Source organism: Hibiscus syriacus, unplaced genomic scaffold (genome assembly GCF_006381635.1).
Source record: "Hibiscus syriacus cultivar Baekdansim isolate YM2019G1 unplaced genomic scaffold, ASM638163v2 tig00001478_pilon, whole genome shotgun sequence".
Taxonomy (NCBI): Eukaryota; Viridiplantae; Streptophyta; class Magnoliopsida; order Malvales; family Malvaceae; genus Hibiscus; species Hibiscus syriacus.
Window position 1 is genome coordinate 1,540,763 of NW_024061874.1, and position 12,743 is coordinate 1,553,505.

General features: G+C 36.7%; 1 pseudogene; it reads left to right on the forward strand.

Annotated features, from left to right (window-relative positions):
- The first annotated feature begins 5,839 nt into the window (after nucleotides 1-5,839).
- LOC120127891 lies at nucleotides 5,840-10,856 on the forward strand (annotated as a pseudogene).
- The last annotated feature ends 1,887 nt before the right edge of the window (nucleotides 10,857-12,743 follow it).

Consider the following 12,743-nt stretch of genomic DNA (forward strand, 5'->3'; position numbering starts at 1 on the left):
TATGAATAGTACTATATTGTATGAATAGTACTGATATTGTTTAAATAGTATTGATACTGTGTGAACAGTAATGAACAGTACCGATGCTAAAAAATTCCATAATGCTACAGGGGTATCGATACTGCTACAGGGGTACCGATACTGCTACAGTAATTTCAAGCCCAATGGGTCATAAAATTAAATATTACAAAGGGGTACCAATACCCATTGAAGGGGTACCAATACTACTTGTTCTAGGTCAGAAAATGAATCCCCAACGGCTATATACGACTTCAAACTCATTTCAAGCTATAAATATAAGCTGAGGACACTTGAAGAAGAAATAGAACAACTACCCAACCAATCAAACACAAGAGAATAGTTTTTCAATCTTATTTCATCTATGTCTTGTAAATATTTTGTTCTTGTGAGATTAATTCTTGTAAACACCTACCTTAGAGAGGTTTATTTGTTTACTTCTTTAACCCTTTTGTAAAGGGGAAAGGTTCTAGTTGATCCCATGAAAAGCTAGGGAAAGGTTCTAGTTTAGCCCGTGAAAAACTAGGGAGTTGTAAATATTATCTCTTTGTCCTCAAAAGAAATAACAAATTAGTGAATTTGTTGAAAAATCCTTTGTGAGGAGCTAAGGTAGTGGATGTAGACTTGGTTGAGAAGTTGAACCACTATAAATCGCTATGCAAATTTTCTATCTTTCAATCTCCTTACTCCCTAAACACAAAAACCGTTCCGACCCCTCTTTGCAAACCGTTCTGGTTGTCGATTCGAGCTTCCGAAAATCCCAACAATTGGTATCAGAGCTTGACTTGTTAGAAGGCTTAACATCCTTGAGACGATCCTCAAAGAAGCTCTATCGATTCCTGACACAATCGACAAAAAGATGGCTTCAACCACCGGTGCTTACTATATTGAAGATTCACCTATTATGGATTCACAACCGGTAAAGAAGACACCCTTCTTCAATGGAGTAAATTATGTTCATTGGAAGAATAAGATGATGTTCTTTATTCGAGCCTATGATTTAGGAGCTTGGAAATCAATCATGAATGGTTACTTCACTCCACCCAGTGAATATGACGATTGGAGTAATGAAGATAAGAAAAAGATCCAACTTAATTCTAATGCTATACATATTCTCTTTTTCTGCTTTAGGCCCAGAGGAATATGGAAGAATATTCTCTTATTCTACTGCCAAGGAGATTTGGGATAAGCTCCAAGTCACTCATAAAGGAACTGATGAAGTGAGGGAAATAAAGAAAAGTCTTCTTAACCATAGCTACGAGAACTTCAAGATGAAACCTGATGAAGACATCAAAGCTATGATGGATAGATTTTTCGTTATTGTCAACGGTCTTAGGGGATTTGGAGAAGTAATCCCTAATGAGAAGCTTGTAAGGAAGATGATCTACACTCTTCCAAGTTCATGGCAATCGAAGAAGATGGTTATTATCAAAGCTAGATACCTAAAGTCTCTCACTCTCGATGAATTGATTGGTTCTCTTCTCACTCATGAGATGATGTTGAAAGAAGATAAAAAAGGTGAAGAGAAGAAAAACAAGAAAAAGAATGAGGTAGGCATTACCTTCAAATCCACTAATGAAAGCTATCAAGATTCAAGTGATGAAGTGGATGAAGACAATGATGAACAATAAGATGAGATGGCCAAGCTCTTGAAGGAACTCAAGAGATTCATGATTTCCAAGGAAGTGAAACATGAATCAACCAAGAATAAGTGTCCCCCAGTGTGCTTCAATTGTCAAAGAAAGGAACATGTCAAATATGAATGTCCTCTTCTAAAGAAAAAGGGGTCAAGTAAGAAGAAGACATTTGCATCTTGGAGTGATGAAGATGATTTCAATGATGAAGATGAAGTAGTCAACCTATGCCTCATGGCCACCAAAGAAGAATTCGAGGTATCTTTTAACTCAAATGAATTTAATTCATTTACTTTTGATGAGTTACAAGATGCTTATAATATGTTGTATTTGGGATTTGAGACCATGAATTACAAATATACGAAATTAATTTCAAAACTCAAAATTGAAAATAAATCGATTTTGAAAGCTAGAGTTGATTTTGAAAATCAAAATGAAATTCTGAAAAAAGATTTAGAGCTTTCAAAAATCAAAATAAATGATTTAGAAAAAGTAAATTTTGATTTAAAAGTTAAGCTTGAAAGCTTAACAAAAGAAAAAGAATTAATTTCTAAAACAACCTATTATGTTTAGCATGACAAAATGCTCACATTATCATTTTCATTGTCACAAGGAACATAATTGTCCTTTGAAGAAAGGAAAACGTTTTAAAATTAGACAAGTATGGGTTCCGAAAGGAACAAGGGGCATTGAAACTAACGTTCAAGGATCCAAACCAATTTGGATACCAAAATCTACTTAAATGTTTCTTGTAGGTGTGTGGGAGCAATGGTGATGAAAGTGATAATATTCAAGATGCTCTAGCCACACATGAAAAAGGAAAGAGTAACCTCTAAGCTTAATGCTTTTAATTTTGGTTATTTGGTTGCTCATTTGATTTTAATCATGCATGAGTTTTTTTTTTTGTTTTAAATGATTATGCATTATTGTTTTAATCTCATGTATGTTAAAAAGGTTTTATGATGAACATTTTAAAGTTTTAATGATTTTTCATAATTTTAGTTCATCATAATAAAATTTTGGTCAAAATTGGTTTTAATGAAAATGATATCTCTCTAACAATTGATATCAACTTTTCAAATACTTTGATTTTAAATTCAAATGATATCTCTCTAACAATTGATATCAAAATTTTAAATTTTTTGACCTAAATTTAAATGTTTATGCATGTACTTAAAATTGTATAAGATATCTCTCTAACAATTGATATCAATTACTTTTCAAATGCATAACATTTTTGAAAAGCTTTATGCATATGCACTTAATTTCAACAATTAATATTGCATAAAATATTTTAGACTTTGATATATTGAATTTCATATGCTACTAACATGTTTGTTATTCTTTGTTGAAATTTAATTTTTTTGTTTAAGTGTCAAGTTCTTAAAGCTAATTTTTTGTTTGAAATGTATTTATTGAGGGGAGTTTTTTATTTTTCAAATAAATTTTAAATGTCAAATTTATCACTCACTCTCCAATATTATTTTAGAACTTCAAAGTTTAAATTATTTTTGATATAACAAAAAGGGAGAGAATTATGGTTTGAAAAATACAATTTCTTAATGAAAAGGGTGAGCTTAACATTTTCATATATTTTCTAACAATTGGTAACAATTAATATATTTTTAACAATTGGTATCTTTTTCATTAAATATTTTATTAAGGGGGTTTTGCCTAAAACGATTTTTCAAATGTTTTGTTATATCAAAAAGGGGAGATTGTTAAACTATGTTTTGATATAACAATTTATGGTAAAATGTTTTTGGACTTGAATTGAATTTATTCAAAGTTTTCAAAGTTCACAAAAATAATTCAAAATCCACAAAAATAATTCAAAGTCCATTTAATTTGGAATTGAGCACAAAAATGTTTTTATGAATAGTATTGCACTGTATGAATAGTACCGATAATGTATGAATAGTATCGATACTGTGTGAACAATAATGAACAGTATCGATTCTCAAAAATTCCAAAATGCTACCGGGGTACCGATACTGTTACAGTAATTTCAAGCCCAACGATCATAAAATTCAAATATTGCAAAGGGTACCGATACCCATTGAAGGGGTGCCGATACTACTTGTTCTGGGCAATTTTATTTTGCAGAAAATGAATCACCAATGGCTCCAAAACATCCCCAACGGCTATATACGACTTCAAACTCATTTCAAGCTATAAACATAATCTGAGGACACTTGAAGAAGAAATAGAACAACTATCCGAGCAATCAAACACAAGAGAAGAGTTTTTCAATCTTATTTCATCTTTCTCTTGTAAATATTTTGTTCTTGTGAGCTTAATTCTTGTAAACACCTACTTAGAGAGGTTTATTTGTTTACTTCTTTAATCATTTTGTAAAGGGGAAAGGTTCTAGTTGATCCCGTGAAAAGTTAGGGAAATGTTCTAGTTTAGCCCTTGAAAAACCAAGGAGTTGTAAATTATCTCTTTGTCCTAAAAAAAAAGAACAAATTAGTGAATTTGTTGGAAAATCCTTGGTAAGGAGCTAAGGTAGTAGATGTAGACTTGGTTGAGAAGTCGAACGACTATAAATCGCTGTTCAAATTTTCTATCTTTCAATCTCCTTATTCCCTAAACACAAAAATCGTTCTGACCCCTCTTTACAAACCGTTTCGGTTGTCGATTCGAGCTTCCGAAAATCCCAACAAACACGACACTCAATCAAACTCCACCCTATACAAAGTTTCCTATCAATAACTCTCATCCTCTTTGTCTTATTCTAGAAAGTTTAAATCGAACTAATTCCTTTAACAAATCTAGAGTAACTTACCCCCCCCCCCTCACAAAACTACAAAAAATCCTCCTATTACGTTCTTCTTAAATCAAGTAAAGAAACGCACTCCAAGCCAACTTGATGATAGTAACAGCCACGGACTTACCCTTTAGCGTAGAAACCGCCCACTCCAATTCGCTATCTCACGACCGAACCAATCTATCCCAACAACACAGACGAAGGACTTTGCTCTAGATGTCAACTGAGAAAGAACACTAAAAAACAGATGATCACGAGATTCAGCAGCCGCATCATATAACACACACCTAGCGCACACGGACAGCCCTATCTTCAGCAACCGGTCTCTAGTTGCTAACCTATTGAGAATGGCTAACCAAGTGATCACCGCATGCTTGGAAACATGCATCGGAAACCAAACGAGTCTTTGTCAAACCATCTTATCCCCCTATTACGCACTTCTTCCCAAATATCCCTCAAAGTTACATCTCTTTGAAGAAGAACGTCACGTATAGGATAAGTTTTTTCTCGGAGAGAAAAAATCTTTTAAGGACTCCAGCTAGTCGAATGCTTAATCTCTGCAATCCAAAAGTGAATAATGTAGTACCCCTTTAACAATTATGTGTCATATTTTTAAATAAACACTTTTGAATACTATTTATCTAATTAAAACTTAAATGAATATTGTACTTTAATTATTTTCAAGCTTCTATTATTTTTTTACGATCTTTGAAATGAAGTCTTACCTCTCCCTAACTTTCTCAACTTAATTATTTTTCAAGCTCCTATTAGTTCAAAATCTTTAAAATCAAATATTTTCTCAAATATTTAATTTAATTATTCTTTTATTCCTTATCAATTTTAAAATTAACTAAAATAAAATCATAGTCTTTATTTTTTTTTAATTAAAACACTTCTTAAATCCCTCCAAATTTCAAAGTCAAGCAATTTGATCCATGGAATCATGGTAGTTCGGTCGATGTATATACACTCACTTCTTATATGTTAAAAATAATAATTAAAAATTATGATAAAATGTAGGCTACATAGGGCATCAAATACAAAGACATAAAAACAATGGCTGCATAGCATAGTAGAATAACGATACGTTGTATTCCCACGTACATTATTATTCAAGTTATTCGTCTTCTTCTTGCCTCCCTCCCTCGCTAATATTCTTCGTCTCGTCTTCTTCCTCCTTACGATTGCCATTAAAATTCCGAACCCATCTTGTTTCTTGCTTCTTCATTGATTCCCTCGTACTCTTGCCTGAACTCCACCAATTCCTTTCAGGATTGTTCTTCAGGTTTCGTCGAGTTGCGTCTAAAGAACATTGTTTTTCTTAATCGAAGTACGTTTGATTCTAATTCCGTCCCTGTATGTTATAAGTTCATTTCCTTTCTTGCATATGCAGTATAATTAAGTTCTTAAACCTACAGAAGAATTGAAATATGAGGGAGGAGAAAGATGGAAGCACTAGGCTGGTACCATATTATAGGCTGTTTTCCTTCGCTGACTCCATGGATTATGTATTGATGCTCGTGGGATCGGTATCCGCAGTTGGAAATGGGGTTTGCATGCCGGTTATGACGATATTCTTCGGCCAATTAGTCGATTCCGTTGGAAAAAGCATGACCATCGCAACTGAAGTACATGAAGTTACAGAGGTATACATATGTAACGATATCATATCAGCAGGTTGTGTTAGTTTTCGGTATTTATTTTTCGATTCGATTTGCTTCGGGTTAAAGTTGATTCGAGGTGATCTTCAGGTGTCACTAAAGTTTGTGTACTTAGCTGTAGCATCAGCCGCGGCATCATTTTTCCGTAAGTACATTATTGCATCGTCCCCCTTCCATATACTTACATTTGATATCCATCAGTTGAGGGGAAAATAAAAATGAGAAAGAAGCATGATTTGTTTCCTGCAGAGGTGGCTTCTTGGATGGTCACAGGAGAGCGGCAGGCGGCACGAATACGAAGCTTATACCTAAAAGCGATACTAAGCCAGGATATCGCCTTTTTTGACGATGAAATCAATGGCGGAGAAGTGATGGGGAGGATGTCGGGCGACACCGTTCTCATTCGAGATGCCATTGGAGAGAAGGTAAAGTTAGTATGTAGACAAAGTCATTTGCCTATACAAGGAGTTGACAAGTCATTTGCCTATACAAGGAATTGACAAGTCATTTACTACAGGTTGGAAGCTTCATACAGCAAGCGGCGGCATTCACCGGAGGCTTTGTCATAGCTTTACTCAGGGGGTGGTTGCTCACTCTGGTGCTATTATCTTCAATCCCACCACTAGTCATTTCCGGTGCCATCTTACACAAGCTCGTCGGTAAGTTTTCGTTCCGCGGACAAGCATCATACTCACTCTCGGCGACTGTTGCCGAACGGACAATCAGCTCGATAAGAACGGTAAGTAATACCGAACATGAATTCGGTGTTCTCATTTTGGCACTAGGAAATGAAAATAAGTTTAATATTGCCCTAACAGGTTGCATCATTTGCAGGAGAGAAGCAGGCCATTGCCAAGTACAACAAGTCTTTGTCCAGAGCTTATAAAGCTGGTGTTCAAGAAAGCCTGGTCTCCGGACTGGGATTCGGGACCTTGATGTGTATCTTGTTCTGCAGCTATGGGTTTGCTTTCTGGTATGGAGGGAAGATGATACTTGAGAAAGGATACACTGCTGGGACTGTCATCAATGTGATTTTCGCTGTTGTTATTAGCTCCTTGTAAGTTTCTTTGGAATGTTTAGAGTCTGTGGATGTCCATCTATGTTGTCTTGGGTATCCGTAATTTTAGAAATTGTCGTTTCACGTTCATGTATATGTCCCAGTATCCGTATCAGTGCAAGGTAGTTGTCCATCTCAAAACTTCTAACATTGATCTTGAATGGATTACCATTGAAGGTCATTAGGAGTGGCATCAACAAGCTTGAGTGCCTTCGCTGCCGGGCAAGCCGCAGCCTTCAAGATGTTTGAGATCATCGAACGGAAACCAATGATCGACGCATACTGCACAAAGGGCAGAAAACTGCATGATATACTAGGCGAAATCGAATTAAGAGACGTTCATTTCAGCTACCCTGCAAGACCCAAAGAACTAATACTCAAGGGCCTATCTCTTAGTATACGTAGTGGTAAAACAACAGCACTGGTGGGACACAGTGGAAGTGGCAAATCGACAGTGATTAGTTTGATCGAAAGGTTTTACGATCCGTTGTTCGGTGAGATTTTCATCGATGGTTTCGATCTCAAAACGTTGCAGCTTCGATGGATAAGGCAGAAGATAGGGCTGGTCTCGCAGGAACCGGTGTTGTTCGCTTCGAGCATTCGGGATAATATTGCATATGGAAGGGACGATGCAAGTAGTGATGACATAATGGCTGCTGCTATGCTTGCTAATGCTGCAAAATTTATATTTAAATTGCCTCAGGTTTGAAATGTGATGAGTTCTGAATTGTTTTGTTTAAAGTTTGGTTAGAAAATGATCTTCGAATTGTGATGTGTTCATCAGGGACTGGACACAATGGTGGGTGAGCAAGGAATTCAGCTATCTGGCGGACAAAAACAGAGGATTGCCATAGCTAGAGCAGTCCTAAAAGACCCCAGAATTCTTCTTCTAGACGAAGCTACTAGTGCTCTCGACGGAGAATCCGAGAGGACAGTTCAAGAGGCTCTCGAAAGAGCCATGATTAACCGAACCGTTGTAGTTGTCTCCCATCGCTTGACCACCATAAGGAATGCAGATTTCATAGCAGTTATTCATCATGGGATGATCGTCGAAAGAGGTTGGTTTTAATTTTTAAACTACTGATACCGCTGCCATGCCAGTGACATTATGCTATGTGAATGGATTGTACACTTCAGGTTCACACGCGGAGCTACTCAAGAACCGCAATGGATTGTACACTCGGTTCCTTAGGTTGCAAGAAAATAGCAAAGAGTTGCAACGGGAAATAACAACGGTTCGTGATTCTTCACATATCAGTCCCCAATCCATACCAGCTCCCTTTCATCTATCTGTAGACATTACTAAACACTATATGTCAACCCCTAAACCGACTATGGAAATCTTAGAAAAAAGGCCTCCACAAGTCCCACTTTCTCGCCTGGTTTCTATTAACAGCTCAGAGATACCTGCATTGCTCTTAGGAGCTGTACTGGCCATGGCCAATGGTGTAATATTGCCGATTTTCGGCACTGTTCTTTCAGGTATAATCAAAACGTTCTCCGAGCAACCTCATGAACTCAACAAGGATTCAAGGTTTTGGGCACTGATGTTTGTTGCTCTTGGTGTTGCGTCGTTGTTGTGTCACTCATTGAGCACATACTTATTCGCTATAGCCGGTTGTAAGTTAATACAGCGGGTGCGTTCGATGTGCTTTGAGAAAGTGGTGAACATGGATATAGGCTGGTTTGATGAGCCTCAACACTCAAGTGGTGTGATTGGAACTAGACTGTCGACGGATGCAGTTTCAGTAAGAAGGTTGGTTGGGGACTCGCTCGCTATTTTCGCTCAGAGTGCAGCCACCGGGGTCGCCGGTCTGGTCATCGCTTTTCAAGCAAATTGGCAACTAGCTCTGGCCATCCTTGTTTTGCTACCTCTTATAGGGATAAGTGGATATGCTCAAATCAAGTCCATGAAAGGATTCACTGCTAGTGCCAAGGTATGTATGTACACATGCATCTATGTACGCATGCATGTATGTATGTATGCATGTATGTATGTATGTATCACTAATGATACTTTGCAAACAGAAAATGTATGAGGAAGCCAATCAAGTGGCGAATGAGGCAGTTGGCAGCATCAGGACCGTTGCTTCATTCTGTGGGGAAATGAAGGTGGTGGAACAGTATGAAAAGAAATGTGAAGCCCCTCTCAAGACTGGAATTCGGCATGGATTGATTAGTGGCATAGGTTTAGGGATATCATCCTTCTCCCTGTTTTTGGCCTATGCCATCAGTTTCTACGTTGGAGCCCATTTAGTGCACCATGGCAAGACAACCTTCCATCAGGTTTTCCGAGTACGTTTTCTAACACCATGTCGAATGAGCCGGGTACTTTTCACGGCCACGGTTGATTCTATTTCGTAACCCAGGTACCATTTGATCTTGGGTGTCTAATGACGAAAATATTGACTTATGGTCGTGTCCATAAGCCGGTATTATCGTCTTGAGGTGACCACCGACCCCTCAAAGTTGTCCCTTGAATGTGGCTCCTTCCAAGCTTGAACTTAAAACATGAATGAGAGCGCTCCTTCTCAAGCATGAACTTAACACATGAAATGAGAGTACCCGATCGATCGAACGGGGCTCGACATGAAATGAGAGTACCCAATCGATTGAACGGGTCGCGACATGATAAGTTAAGAGCCTAACTGTACATAAATATCGATTTCCTGTAGGTCTTTTTTGCTCTGAGTGTTTCAGCCATCGGTATCTCTCAGTCGAACTCCCTAGCCCCTGATGTCGGTAAAGCCAAGGTTTCAGTTGCTTCCATCTTTGAAATTCTGGACCAGAGGTCCAAAATAGACCCAAGTCAGAACAGTGGGAAAATGTTGAAACGTGTTAAAGGAGATATTCAGTTTAAGCATGTAAGTTTCAGGTATCCTACTAGGCCTGAACTTAAAATATTTCGAGACCTTAGCTTGACGATTCGAACCGGCAAGGTGAGTCGATATCACCTTAAGAGTTGCTTGTTATAATCTTACGGCATTTCGGAACTGATAATCTGTGGACGGTGTCACATTTAATCTCAGACAGTTGCTTTGGTCGGAGAAAGCGGAAGTGGAAAATCGACATTCATATCATTGTTGCTAAGGTTTTATGAACCGAATTCAGGACACATCACATTGGATGGAGTTGAGATCTCAAAGTTGCAGTTAAGATGGCTAAGGGAACAAATAGGTATAGTGAGTCAGGAGCCTGTCCTATTCAACGACACCATTCGAGCGAACATCGCCTATGGGAAGTCGGGAAACGCAACCGATGCTGAAATCAAAGCCGCGGCGGAATTGGCCAATGCACACAACTTCATTAGACGATTGCAACAGGGGTACGATTCCGTAGTAGGTGAACGAGGCATACATTTGTCCGGAGGACAAAAACAACGGGTCGCGATTGCACGAGCAGTCATCAGAGCTCCGAAGATATTACTACTAGATGAAGCCACCAGTGCTCTTGATGCCGAGTCGGAACGAGCAGTTCAAGAAGCACTCGAGCAAGTCACGATCGGGCGGACGACAGTAGTGGTGAGCCACCGGTTATCTACAATCAAGGGCTCGGATTTGATTGCGGTGATTAGAAATGGAGTTATAGTGGAGAAAGGAAGGCATGAAACATTAATGCAAATCAAGGGTGGTTTTTATGCCTCATTGATGGCCCCTGGAGACAAAATGTAATTTGTAGGAGAATACATTCTACAATGTCCTTGCATGCTTCCTTATATAGAGAAGATCATAAGTTAGCACCTTTCTGGATCGGTTAGGCCATCTTTGTACAATGAATGACCTGAAATTCCATTAGGGGTCCGCATTCGATTGAGTTGAGTCAAAATATTTTAAGTTATTCGAGCTGAAATTTTTTCGAGTCGAGTTGTTTAAGTTTTTGTTTAAATTTATTTGTAACTATTCATAATACTATGGTACTATTTAATTTTAATTTAAACGGTTTTCTATAACCATATGTCATAAATATATATTTATTCATATTATTTTTCATATGTGATATACATATATCATACAGAGTTTGGAGATTTGACTCAAACTTGAAAATCAATCTATTAATTACTAAGAAATTTGAGTTATTTGAGTTATTATTCAAATTTATTTTATAACTCGACTCGAATTTAATTTTTTTTCAAGTCATAGTTTATAAAATTATAAGTCAAATCAATTTGAATCAATCTTTTCCGAATTAAATCGAAAATATCAATTTTTCAAGTCGAGTTTTGTTCATTCCTAATTTTGGCCAACATGTACTATTTGTAACCTGAACTCAATGTACAATGAATGAAGTAATCCCCATATGTAGGGTGTTTGGGCTAAAGGAAAATATAGTGAAAATGAAAGAATCTTGAGAAAATATTTGAAATGTAACCTCCTTTAGAAATTAAACTCATTTTGTAAAAATTCTTCTCAAATTGGCCCTTGTTTCAAAATTCGGTTTACCCTCAACTGGTATGAGAATGTAACCAATGGTTCTCTAACTCAATTTTACTAACTAAAATGTCAAATCCTTATTTTTACTAATTTAACATGCCTAAACCCAAAATCGAATCGTAACACAAGCCCTATTACAAAGAGACACATTATGATTATTGCAGCAAAAGAAGAATTATTTTTCAGTATTATAACTGACCGAAACACATATAGGCCAAGATGTTACTAGATGCTCTTGGACATGAAAACTAGAATGACAAACGCATACAATGATCACTACCCTTGTGGCTAAGGGATCATGATGGTGGTGTTATAGACTGTCCATATCGTCTGGCTAAGGGAGATTTCTAGAGTGCTTAGGAAAAATCGAAAAGAAGAAGAAGACTCGTTTCCAATCATGGTTGGAGTTTTGTAGTGATTCTTAGTGTTGATATCGAAATTAAGGTATAATACCTTAAACTTGATCTCTAGATTCAACGGATATAATATGTTATATTGGACCACTAAAATATCTCTTCAATCAAATATTTTTTAAAAATACTATAATTAAATAAAATTCGATGATTAATAATTTAAAAAATCTTTGTAAAAAATCAGAGATTAAATAGAGTATAAGTTAAAATAATAATAAAGTTTAAGACTAAATTACTAACAAGCTACTATAAATACAGCAACATGCTATGGTACCTAAAATCATTATATACTAGGTAGTATAGGAGGAATCGATATCTGAAATTACTACACATCAAATACCATGAACCTTATACAAATAGTTTAACTTCGTACAATTATTCCATAATATGGGTGTCCTTAGGCCATATATAAATACACAGTAAAATTGGCTTCATAGATCAGGCGGGCAAACAATTTACGTTATCTCCAAAATTAATTTGCAATCTATGACATTTATTACAGTAACTTAAAACTCGCCACGTAGACTTGGAGACAAGACTGACCGTGAGCTACTAGAAATCGATTCGATCAAGGCTCGATAAATACTCGTATTGAATGGACTCGGCTCGAGCTCGACTCGAGTTCTTAACTAGCTGAAACGAACTACTCGATATTCGACACGAAAAGCTCGTAAACAACTCGAAAATATAATATGTTAATATTTTATTTTTAAAAAAAATAAATTATTAATAATGTTAATATTTATGTTTTGATTTTTTT